General features: G+C 49.7%; 1 pseudogene; it reads right to left on the bottom strand.

The window, feature by feature from the left end:
- Positions 1 to 10,725: 10,725 nt before the first annotated feature.
- On the bottom strand, positions 10,726 to 12,903 carry LOC146175261 (uncharacterized; annotated as a pseudogene).
- Positions 12,904 to 13,268: the final 365 nt, after the last annotated feature.

Here is a 13,268-nt window from a genome sequence, read left to right as displayed (position 1 = left end):
CAATGGCGGCGGCTCCTAGGAAATGCCCGTTGCCTATATATATTCCCGAAAAATTCAAGCAGGAAGTGACGAATAGCGCAATTGACACCCACATCCGAAGCGCATGCTCAGCACCTGCCGGGAACACCCGCTCGCGCTAAAGATTGAAGTTCTCTTACTGACTGAGATAGTGATGGCGTGCTTGCACATCCAGGTACTGATTGCGCAATCTCGGACGCCTCAGCAATGCCTCAAGTGATTTGGTCGCGGTGAAGTTAAATTACCACATTTTTGTCGAACACTGGTCGCCAGGCAGGCCTTGTGTCACACGTTCTGCAATTCTCGGCCAAATGCCCGCCTACGGCATCACTGCTTACTTTCTTTCAGTGCTCTTTCAGGCGTGCGTTTAGGCACCTGCCCGTTGGCCGGATGCAGAATTTTCTGCATGGCAAGGGAAGCTTTTAGACCACCGCTTGCCTGTAAGGGACAGAGGTCTCCCTGTGCCTGATAGTACAGCCAGGCTTGCGCTTCTCAACAGGGCAAGTCATACTGTACAAGTACAGCAATCTATTTTGGACTCTAAACACCACTCTCTCATGTGACCGCAGACCAACCTTCTTAAGAATGTGTGAAACCTTATGTGCACTCTTGACCTGGTTCCACATAGTTCTAGTTAATAAGCGGTACGTTTTTTCTAAAACGTTCCATTTATATATGTGGGGCAGTGTTTCACACAAAGTTGACAGTATCTCTGGAACAATGCTCCTGTTAAATTGTGACGGTTTTATGTGGAACATTTAGGTGAAACTCCATTCCACATACAGGGTCTGTCCTAAAGGTGCAAATGAAACTGGTCGCGGCGTTGCACACGTATCAGTGCGATTGCAAAACCGTTTTCGTGGAATGGTGGGGGACCCTTCAGCTTCACAGCGAGACGAGTTCAGTTGGCTTCGAACAGACGAAGCGTGTAGACGGGCTTCGGAGTCACCCCTGTTCCGTAGCAGCGTCGATAAAACTGAAGCAAAGGTCGGAACAGCGATACGCGATGAAGTTTTGCAACAAACTGAGGACGCTGTCCTAATGAAGGTAATAAAGCGTTCCGATGACTGCGACTGCTTAAAGGGCCCAAACTTTTACAGATGGCTGTGAAGACGTCCTGCACAGCAATGGTACGGCTGCTTGTCGACGGCTATGGACGCCGATAATAGTGAGGGCGTTGTACTGAAAACTGATCTGCATATAAGGCTCGCGATTACTTTAGAATCTCTAACTCTTCTACAATCATACGGATACTTATAAGCATGTGAGGTTTCAGTAAACATTCACACTATGCTTATCGGCGTCCATAGCCGTCGACGAGCACCCGGACCATTGCTGGGCTGGACGTCTTCACGGCAGTCTGAAAAAGCTACATAGCCTGCCCATGCCGATTTCTTCTTCTTGGTTTCCACTAGAATGTAGATGACTTGAGTTATTTCTCTGACCTATATGTGTTACCTATTGGCGTTATACCTATAAACTCCTCCCATCCAACTTTCTGTATAGCTCCTTCTCATATGGTGTAAATTGAAGCAAGCAGGTGGCAGAAATAAGAGCGGATGGTAATAAACACAAGAAAAATTGCCCTAATGAATGCAACTTAGCATGGACACGAAGTTCCCACCCTAAAGAGAAACACTTACTTGACTGCCAATATTTCACAGAAAGAAAGCTGTTAGGTAAGGATACACAATCTCCCCAGTACTATTCACAGCTTGCTTAGAGGAGGTATTCAGAGACTTGGAATGGGAGCAGTTAGGGATAAGGGTAGATGGAGAATACCTCAGTAATCTGCGAATACCTGATGACATTGCCTTGCTAAGCAACTCGGAGGATGAACTGCAAGTAATGATTGGTGACCTAGACAAGAAAAGTAGAAAGGCAGGCTTGAAAATAAATATGCAGAAGACAAAGGTAATGTTCAACAGCCTCGCGAAGGAATAGCAGTTTACATTAGGTAGCAAAGTACTGGAAGTAGTAGGCGAATATGTCTACTTAAGACAGGTAGTAACCTCAGACACGGACCATGAAAAGGAAATAAAAAGAAGACTAAGATTGGGATTGAGCGCATTTGGTAAGCATTCACAGATTATGACTAGCAACCTACCGGTATCACTCAAGAGGAAAGTATACAACAGTTGCATCTTACCTGTACTCACCTATGGGGCTGAAACGTGGAGGCTAACCAAGAAAGTTCTACTTAAGTTGAGGACAACCCAGAGGGCTATGGAACGAAAAATGGTAGGGGTAAAATTAAGAGATAGGAAGCATGCAGAGTGGGTCAGAGAAATAACTCGTTACCGACATTCTAGTGGAAATTAAGAAGAAGACATTGGCATGGGCAGGACATGTAGTGCGAAGAGAGGATAACTGATGGTCGCTTAGGGTAACAAACTGGATTCCAAGGGAAGGAAAGCGTAGCAGGGGGCGGCAGAAAGTTAGGTGGGCGGATGAGGTTACGAAGTTCGCAGGGGTCAAGTGGATGCAGCTAGCACAGAACCGGGTTAAGTGGAGAAATATTGGAGAGGCCTTCGCCCTGCAGTGGGTACAGTCAGGATGATGATGATGATGATGATGATTTCACACTACCTTGTAAAAACCTTTCATTATGTGGCGTTTGACTTCATAACATGCTACATGCTGATAAATGAAAGTTTCAGTGAAAATAAGCCGTCATAGCTCTGCCCTCTGCACAAATTAAACATTTATACCCCAGTCAAGCGTGCAATTTAAAGTGCACTTACGAGAGGTGCACTTCGCCGCTCGAAAGACACTTGACGCTATACAGTGCTCAAACAGGAAAGCGGAGTGCACTCGCATTAGCACTCGTTGGTACGAAACTGGCAACTGAAAAATATATTTGAGAAAAAGAAATTGCAACCTCCGAGCGTGAAGATCAGAGAAGTGCTTCTTAAAGTAGTAAAACACACAAAAAATGCCTAAAATTTGGCACCGGGACATCATTCGGAGACCCCAAATTAACAAACACCATCAACAACAACCACCCACTAGCTGAAAATGGCGTCGCCGCAGTGACGCACACGCTTAATTTGGAAGTTGCGTATACGGTTACATTATGTTTTTGTAATGTGATATTTTGCCCGTCGCTGTTATAAAACAATTCCTCCGATAAAAATATGTAGAAAAGACGTAAAAACAACTTGTGTAGATATCTATTACATATAATACATTTGTGACGAAGAAATTTCTGCCAGCGAGGCTAGCGAGGATACGCACTCAGCCCTCGAAGTCTGTTTTGCGAACGCACTCCGACTTGAGTGCACACTTTGGCAAGTGCACTTATGTTACGGCGTTTAGCAGCGGTAAAGTGCACTTTTCGTAGGTGACACTCGCCGTAAGTGCACTTTATTTTGCGCGCTCGACACGGGTATTAGTTATGCAGTACAATCCTCGCCACAGTGTTTTCCAAAGGTATTTTACATTTAGTGTATGAATGAATTATATTTCTAACTTGTCCTGCACTATGAATCTGACAAGCATGGCAGTTTCCAGCTGCAAGCTGATATATACAAAAGTAGACACACGCGACTGCGTTTCACACACACGGACGACGTTTCTGTTTTCACCAACTTTTGTTTTTTTGTCATTTATTAATTTTTTGCACGCCGATATACCTAGCACCAGCAAACCTGGGATTGCCATTCTGATCAATATGACGTGATGAGCATTGTTCATACTTAAACGATTTCAATTAGTTAATTATTCAGTTACACACTAAACTTTAATAATAAGCATAATAGACCATTGACTTTTTATTGTGAGCATTCATCATCATCAGCCTGATTATACCCACTGCAGGGCGAAGGCCTCTCCCATATTTCTCCACTTAACCCGGTTCTGTGCTAGCTGCATCCACTTGACCCCTGCGAACTTCTTAATCTCATCCGCCCACCTAACCTTCTGCCGCCCCCTGCTACGCTTTCCTTCCCTTGCAATCCAGTTTGTTACCCTCAGCGACCATCGGTTATCCTCTCTTCGCACTACATGTCCTGCCCATGTCCATTTCTTCTTCTTAATTGTGAGCATTCAGACACCATTTATTACCCCTTTTGAAAATTTTCAACTATTTCAATTATTTTTTCATCAATCAGTCTAAACATTCTTAATTACAATCATCAAGCAATTTGCTTTTCACTTTGGGCATTTGGACGCAGTTCAACACCGCCTTTCAATCTACTAATTTTTCAGTTCCTTAATTAGTCGATTAAATTTAATTATTTCACTAAATCAGCATCGCCTACAACCCAACAATCAACCATTAATCCCTACAGCCATAAATTACTACGATGCGATGTTTTATGAACCGCCGAATATTTACACGTTTTGCCGATAACTACATCGCTGGCGCCTGTGTTGTGAGGTGGCCGCCCCTCCTGGCCGCCCCACATTGCTGAACAAGCTACCCGGCAGATAGCCATAGTGGACCGTCCGCCGATCGCCTCCCGTCCTGCGCTAGAGTCGCGCATCAGCCAGCCAGGAAGTGAGCCGCCAGCCACCAAGCAAAGCAGTCGTGCGATGTAGCTGCGCACGGCGCGCCTTTGTAGTAAGCGAAAACAAGTGAACTCGTTTTATGACTCGTTCGTGCCCTGCCTCCTCGTTCCAGCCATAGACCAGCCCTCAAATTTGGCGCAGTCGACTTGAACAATGCTTCGCCGCTCACCCGCAGCCTCCTACGCCTCACGTTACTGCCCTTTTGTATCTCCAAGTACGCGCGATGTCGGAGAACAGTTGGGAAGTTACCCGCACAGCCATGCCTGCACAAGCGCCCAGACCGGCGTCAGCTCCCGCGGCGTCGTTGTCTCCTACATAGCTCGCCTCTGCGTCCGCCAGAACACAGCTCCCCGAACATTTGCCGTCACATGTGCCCGGCTCGCTAGGCCTACCGCCGCTATTGTTTGCCGCGCAACCGCTAGGTGTGTGTGACGCTTCCGCCGTGCCAGCGCATGAACTTTTCACGCCGCCTCAGCACCAACAGCCCTATGTAACGACGCCTGGATTTGGCAGCGGACAGCAGCACCGCCAGGAGCCATTTGAAGTGCCATTTTTTACAACGCCGTCGCCGCTATATTCAGTGTCGTATATGCCGCATATCCACGCGACAATAATGCCTGACGTATCGTCGACCTTGCCTTTGTTTGAGGACTGCCACAAGCAAAGTACGCGTTTGTGGATGGGGGAACTTCAACGAACGCAGCAGCTAGTATCATAGTCCCCGGAAATAACTCGCCTCATCGCTGCAAGTAAGCTGAGAAGAACAGCAAAAAACTGGCGCCAAGTTTCCGACGTAGGACTCATGGCGGACAGCTTTCTTAAAGGCGTTCGCCGAGCAGTTGACTTTAATACAATGGCAACAGCAAGTTTTGACCCTGGTGCAATCCAGCCCTCAGTCGCTCCGCGACTGTGCCTATGCAAAGCTTCACATCATAGAGAAAAGCCCGGTGCCGCAGACAGAGCCCCAGAAAATTGAGTATCTTTTACAAGGTATTTTGTGCACTTTCACCGCGACAAGCATAGCTGCTCAATGCCCGTCGTCGGTATTCAGCTTCGTTGACATCTGCATCCAGCTCGACCGCACATTGCAACATGTGCAGGTCGCAGCCCATCACCCCGAGAAGACTCCTCGCTTTGATAATAAAGGAAGTCCCCGTTCCAGGCAAGTCCCTTCAAGGAAAATATTATCAGAAGTGGAATCTTCTACTACATGCGACTCCAGGATCAGCCATGTGCCTACAACTCGCCCTCACATAGCAGACCTCCCGCCTGATGAAAAGGAAGGTCGATATTTAGCTCTATCCCAACGTTATGGCACCCCTGCATTTCGTCCAGGCCAGTCACTAATGAAGCTGTCTGCTTCAAGTGTCGTGGAACGGGTCATCTAGCTTCAAAATGTACAGCGAGCAAACAGACGGATGCCAAACAGCAGGCAGCCACAGTAGTCACCCCACTTCACGCAGCAGTCCCTGCATTGCACGCCACTCCTCAGCAAAATGTGCTTGGTTCTCAGCTAGAGTGTTCTTTCTTCACTGCCAACATCCCACTCCTGGGTGTCTACGACGTCTTTCCAAACACAGGGTCCAAAATGACTATAGTGACGAACGCCGCAGTCAGAGACCTTCTCCTGGTCCCCTGGACACAGCCGCCTATAGCTGTCGTAGGTGGATCAAGCATTCTTCCAGAATGCACAGTCTACTTGAAGATTACAGTGGGCCCCGTCACAGCTTTGGTAGAAGCAGTCGCCATCGAAAGTAATATTTTACTTGTGATCCTCGGTGAGGACTGCTTTTGCGCAAGTGGAACAAAGCTGGTGTTTGAGCTACCCAATCCAGCTGAGCTTCACCATTCTGCCTCCGGAAGTGTCATACGGGCACCAAAGAAGCAGTATCCGCAAGCAGCTATCTCTGGACTGTCTACTGCTCCTGCTCTGTACTCTCAGCCAAGGCAGCAGGTGCTGTCTACTGCTCCTGCGCAGTAACCCGAGGAATTGCCTCCAGGTCAACAGCCGCCATATCCTCAGGTCTTTACGTATGGCCCACATGAACACCACCAGCTTTTTAAAAGCCACAGTCATTTCAGACACAGTACGTACAGCCCCCATCACTGTAGCTACAAATATTGCAACCTCAGGCACTGCGACCTCATGCTCTACAACCACAGCTCGAGCAGCAGGGTCCAACCTCTTTTGGCATGGCAGCTGCATCTTCAGCATTATCAGTGTCACCGAAAAGCCCATTGTGTCCACCTTGTTTCCTAGCACGGTGGATAGCTACCAGCCTCCGAGCCAACCTTCTTCCCTGCCTACGCCTACGAACTCTGATCAAGACTTGGAAAGTTTACTTCATTCGCTGCCTGTGGTGGGTGTCCCGAGTGGGACGCCAGCTGCTGTGAATGATCTTTGCCCACTGGAGGGCGTTATGCCTCCAGAGAGCCCTGACAGCATGCTTTTGCTGCTTCCTTAGCTGCCATGTACGGATGTGCCGCCTACTGTACCCGAACAAAAGAGCAAAAAACGCGGACACAAGGAGCCCAATGAAGGGGAGCCTTCGAAAGAGCCCAAGCTGAAAAAGCCCAAGGCTGCCAAGGCTCCGAAAGAGCCCAAGGCTATGAAGTTCAAGCCTCCAAAGTCTTCGAAAGAGCCGAAGCCCAAGCCTATGAAGTTCAACGCTCCAAAGCCTTCGAAGGAGTCCAAGCCCAAGAAGTGGAAGAAGCCCAAGGCTCCCAGGCCTCCGAAATAGTCCAAGGTGCAAGCGGAAGCGCAAGAACGTCTCCCAAGCCTCCACAAGAAGGAGGTGCGCCAATTCTCAAAAGCAAGTCAAACAGGACTTTGACAAAAAGGAGGGGCCAGATGTGAGGTGGCAGCACCTCCTGGCCACCCCAACCTTGCTTACCAAGCTTACCATAGTGGTCCGTCCGCCGATCGCCTCCCGCCCTGCGCAGAGTCGAGCATCAGCCAACCAGGGAGTGAGCTGCCAGCCGCCAAGCTAAGCAGTCGTGCGATGTAGCCGCGCACTGCGCGCCTTTGCAGTATATGAAAACATGTGAACTCGTTTTATGACTAGTTCGCACTCGGCCTCCTCATTCCAGCCATAGCTCAGCCCTCACAGTGTAAACTGCCGCTTAAAAATATCTTCCTTCGCCTGTTAAAGTTCCTTGTGCCATAAGCGAGTGTCCCCATACCAAGGGCAATGAATGTTTCATTAGTAACTAATTTACTGTGCGTTTGAACCTACTGCATTGGCGTTCAGCGCAGCGGCCCCTTCTCTGCCCACATATCTTTTGCCACAGTAACAAGCCATTCTTTGAATAATGACGTTAGGATGTCGGATTGCAACCAGATGTAAAACATAGCTGTGAAAATATGCAAAACCACAACCACATGCATGCAAATATTGTCACTTATAGACTAATATCAGGAGTTACCAAGGAAATATATGCTGAAGCGACAGTTGTACTTGACCGCTACATAACCAAATAAAAAAAATATTGGAATTCCAATAGCGTACAACTTTAATCCTACAGACTCATTGTAAATTAACCAGAGTAAAACAGGCCTCATAGTACAGGCAATAGATGTGCACAATTCGGTGTTCTTTTTGTCGTGTAGGGGCTAACACAGCAACGCGAACCAGGCTATGAGGGATGCCGTTGTGGACATCACCGGAACAGTGGACCATTAAGGGTTCTTTAACTGGCCTCACGCCGCACATGGGAGCCACGATTCTTGCCTCCATCGAAAAGGGGCCACCACGGCCAGAATATAATCTGCGTACCTGCGCCCAGCAGCCTTTAATTTTTTGCTTACAGTATAGACTGCTCTTCCTATATGGCTGCTATTGCGATAAAGTCTGTAAAACGAGAACAAAAAAGGCCAACATTCAATGCACCTATCATGAAATGTGGCTTGAGTTGAGCGATTTAGGGAAACAACATTATCTGTTTGTGACGAGCCGTCACGACTTCAAACAAAGCGCAGTATTTTTAAGCAGTCAGCACTTACCTATACACACTAGGCCGTCTGCAGGGTGTCATGGCAGCACGAACGTAGCGTATAGACCTTTTTAGTTTCGATGCCTGGGTGCAGCCATTTTAGTTTGAAGGTGGCTCCCCGTATGAGCCAAACTGGGAAAGTCCGCTCCAGCTCCTCTTGACGCCATCTTGGGCTGTGCTGTTCGTGCTGGTGCTGCGGTGCGGTAGTGTAAAACTGCTGTTTCGCGGTGCTCGTGAAAGCTATCCGACACCTTGATGCTATTTGTGTTTTGTTTGAGTGCGGGCGCAATCCACATACCATCCGTTTGGCATGGCGGCAGTTGTTGGAAACAGCAGTAGTGGCCGGAATGACTGCGAAGGACTGCTCTTCACTTCCGCAGTGAGGGTGTATCTGTTGTATTTTTCACGATACATGTATTTTCAATTATATTTTATAATCGCGATAGTAACTGCACATTCAAACACACAGCGAATGAACCGTACGGGCAGCTACCGAACGCGGAATGCAGATATTACGAAAGACGCTTTCCAGTTATCGCCGCATTGATTTAACGTGAAGTGCGACCCGTTTCGGTGTACGATCGAGCTGTCGTGCTTCAACAATGTATACTTTCAAGTTAAACCACGGTTCAAGACCAGCACATAAAAGAAATAGTTTCTAAAGTACCAATCCGTCGACGTTTTTATGTAGCCTTAGTGTTCGTCCGGTGGCGCAACAATATCGTATACCCCCGTCCCGTAGCATGGTTTGCACGACGTATTGTTGAGCAAAACGTTGAAAATCTTGCACTCTCAGCGGCACCATGAACGAAGACGACACATTCGCAGCACATACAGCAGCGCTTACGAAAGCGGCGCCGCCCGATGGTGAGGCGGACTGCGGCACTCGTCAAGCGCTACTCCCTAGTCGTCGCTACGCCTAAATTGTTTCGCATCGAAGGTACATCCGATGGCGCTTTGTAATTGTTCAGCACTAAAGTAAATGGTCTGTCATGAAACTGCCTTACTGCTGATCCCATAGTATCAGTAAAAAAATAAGATGTAAATTTCGGTGACGCCTTAGCAGCGGAGCCAGTGAGCAGACGATGACCCGCGCGCCGCACCAGCGGCAATGTGTGCGTAATTTATTTGTATTGCAATTATCAATAACACGGCATGGGTCAGAAATCCGCAAGAACAATTTTTGTTTTACTTTTGGCTTATTGTTTAAGTGAAGAATAATTTTAGCACGCTCTTCTTGCGCTGACGGAAGAGATCCACCGTATCGTTGGCGCGGAGGGATTGGGGGTGGCACGGCCTGCCCGGCGTGTGTGGTTACTACGGCGTAGTGAGTGAAATGGGCATCGTATTCGTGAGCCCGTCAATGGTACTAAGTCTATCTGGCTTACATAAAACGTCCATAGGCGAAATTAGTCAGGATAGACTGGAAAGCGGTGAAGCAGAAACATATCACAGCCGAACTCGGACTGTCGATGCATACTTCCCGCATACGCTCTCGGCAATTATCTTGCGATTTTTTTTCATTGTTTGTGCATTCCAGGATCACGCATTGCTGTCCAGATGACATTACCACTAAAATGGGCGCTAATTAAGGTATTTAAGTCTCTCAAACGACAATATACCGAGGTGCAAGGCCGCTCTGCTATGCATGAAGCGTGCAAATGCACAGCCCACTCGATACTGGCAACAATGGGCCGGCGCAAATAATCTGGTTAGAGAGTATTTTCCTCCTCTCCTGCTTGCTCTCGGTAAAAGGTCTATATCTTGACTCACTTATAAGTGACATCAATTTCCTGCGGCCTTCTAAACTGTAGAAAGTAGGGGGGGGGGGGTGGAGAGGGAGGAATTCTGTAACACTCTCAATACAAAGCCAGTCGCAAACCGCTCGACTTGCCCCGCTCCTACTGGTCGGCAGCAATATTGGTATGCTTCATCAATGATCTCACCAGTGACTGCGGTTACGTCATGAACAAGACAAAAGTGATGACGTTGCCCATGCGTTGAATACTGATTGAAATTGTGAGCGAAACGAGGTGACCCCAAAACCAGTCAACTTGAGTAGAGCGAAAATGGCGGCTGTGTTCCTTGCGATGCGCTGGTCGGAGTTGTGTTGGAGTGATCCACGCCGAAGGAGGGAGCGCGATTGTTGGATTGGTAAAACGTTTATTTGGGCTTGCAGTAGACGCGCGCTCCGGACGGGGCCTACGTCGTCCTCCGGGCACCGGCCGCGCGGCCTGGGTCCCCGCTCGCCGTGGCCGGCTCGCTGGTTCCCTGCCGGGCCAGTGCCTTCATGACCTGCTGGACGGCCCAGAGTTGTTCGTCTTGATTGTTGCTCCCTGCGGCTGCTTCCAGTCGCAGCGGGATCCTCCCAGACGTAGCTTCTTCCTGGTACTTGTCGCAATTCCACAGAATGTGTGCGAAACCAGCCGTCTCTGTTCGGCAGACTCTGTATTTGTCTGTCTGGTGCGTCTCGGGATACATTCTGTGCATCAGCGACGGGCTGGGGAGTGAGCCCGTCTGTAGCTGCCTGAATAAAACGGCTTGCTCTCGACTGAGCCCCGAGCAAGGGGGTGGAAGAGTTCTGCGAGCTAGGCGGAACGCCTTGGTTATTTCGTTGTAGGCGGGCATTCGGTCCTTGGTGTTGAACCACAGCGGCCAGTCGACCGAGGCGTGGTCAGTTAGCGCGCGCGCCTTGGCGTGTGCCGTCTCGTTGTGGTTGGCGTTGCGGTCGAGACGCCTCGCCCACGTGCGCCGGGAACCACTTGATTCTCACTTGTCTGCTGCCATCGTCGTTTTTGGTTGCCTGCAGTGTGCGCACCGCTTCCTTCGCTATCTTGCCTTTGTGCGTAATTTCTCACCGCCTGCCTCGAGTCGCATAACACTGTGTGGCAGTCGCGTTCGGCGATGGTGACCTCCTCCGCTTGCTCTGCCTTGGTGCATCTCGTGCTGGCCGTCGTGCGAACGGTGCCGGTCGCGTCGACGACGACCGTCGTCTTGGCGTACTCAGCCGCGTCAACGTAGCGTGCGTGTGTGTCGGCCGCGTGCTGGTCTATCTGCGCCTTGGCTCTCGCTGCTCTCCTCCCTTTGTTATACTCCGGGTGCATGTTCTTCGATACCGAATCCACTCTGATGTAGCGCCTGATCTCATCGGGGACGGGGAGCTGCGTCTGCTCCCTGCCTTGATATCCAATTCCCAGGTTGTGCAGGATTTTTCGGCTGGCCTTGGTCGTAGACAGTCCTTCGAGCTGTGCGGCGCGTTGAGCCTCGGCTATCTCCTCCAGCGTGTTGTGCACCTTCAGCTGTAGGAGGCGTTTGGTGCTCGTTGTTTCGAACAGTCCCAGTGCCTTCTTGTAGGCTCTGCGGATGAGTATATCTATCTTGTTTCTCTCGCTCTTCTTCCACTTGTGGTAGTTCGCCACGTACGCTACGTGACATATGACGAACGAGTGGATCAGTCTGATCAGGATCTCTTCCCTAATTCCACTTTTCTTGTTCGTGATTCGTTTGAGTAGTCTCGTGGCGTTCGCCGCTTTCGCAATGAGCCGGGTGACGGTATCACCGTTTCTGCCGTGCTTCTCGATCGTCATTCCCAACACTCCGATCTTGTTGACTCTTGGGATCGCGTTTCCCTCTCTGGTCCTGACTTTGATTGCATCGTACTCTCTCGGGCTGCTCTTGGGTTTGCGGTACTTGACGGGTGTGTAGACGAGGAGCTCCGACTTGCTCGGTGAGCATCTGAGCCCCGTTCCGTCGAGTTGGTCTTCGATCGCATCAACAGCCGCCTGTAGGGTGGATTCGATGTGGGCATCGCTGCCCCCTTCCACCCACAGCGTTATGTCGTCCGCATATATCGTATGTCGGACTTCCTTGATGTTCCTGAGCCTTTCGGCCACTCCTATCATCACGAGATTGAAAAGCACCGGCGAGATAACCGATCCCTGAGGTGTGCCTGTGCTTCCCAGCTTCTTGTCCTGTGTTTGGAGGTCCCCCGCTCTGAGCTCGGCCGTTCTGTCCGTGAGGAAGTCTTTGATGTAATTGTATGATCTCTCTCCCATGTTGAGTTTCGAGACTTGGGATAGGATCGCCGAGTGCTTCACCTTGTCGAAGGCGCTCTGCAGGTCGAGTCCCACTACTTCTTTGTTGTCGCCGGTGTTGCCGTCGATGATCTGGTGCTTGAGTTGTATCATGGCTTCTTGGTTACTTAGATGCTGCCTGAAGCCAATGATCGTTTCTGGGTAGAGATCTTCTTTCTCGAGATATTCTTGCCACCTGTTGAGCAGGACGTGCTCCAACCCCTTGCCCACGCAAGATGTGAGCGATATGGGTCGGAGGTTATCCGTGTCGGATGGCTTGCCCGGCTTGGGGATCAGGATGACCTTGGCCTTCTTCCACTGCGTCGGCAGCGTTCCCGTTTTCTAGCATTTGTTGTAATAGCTCGTGAGGCTTTCTATGGATAGGGATAGGGAGCGCGAAAACGCTTTTGACATACCGGACTAGTTGTACCGACTCTGTTAATCTCGGAAACCAGAATAAAGTGTAGTGACTGCGTGGCGATTGCCGACGAGTATCGATGAACGGGGGCCCACGGGCGAGTGCGCAGTCAGTGCGGCTGCATGCGTTTGTTTGCTATCGGGGGCTGCCAGTTAGCATCGGGAACGTAAGATCGTTTGCATCGCATAGGCATCGATCAGCAGGTACGTGTGCCGGTAGCGGAGGCCATCGGGCGGAACGGTGATTACCGTCAA

The sequence above is a fragment of the Amblyomma maculatum genome, chromosome 11 (assembly GCF_055883805.1).
Source record: "Amblyomma maculatum isolate TAMU_Amacu chromosome 11, ASM5588380v1, whole genome shotgun sequence".
NCBI lineage: Eukaryota > Metazoa > Arthropoda > Arachnida > Ixodida > Ixodidae > Amblyomma > Amblyomma maculatum.
This window is presented reverse-complemented; position numbering and strand designations above follow the sequence as displayed.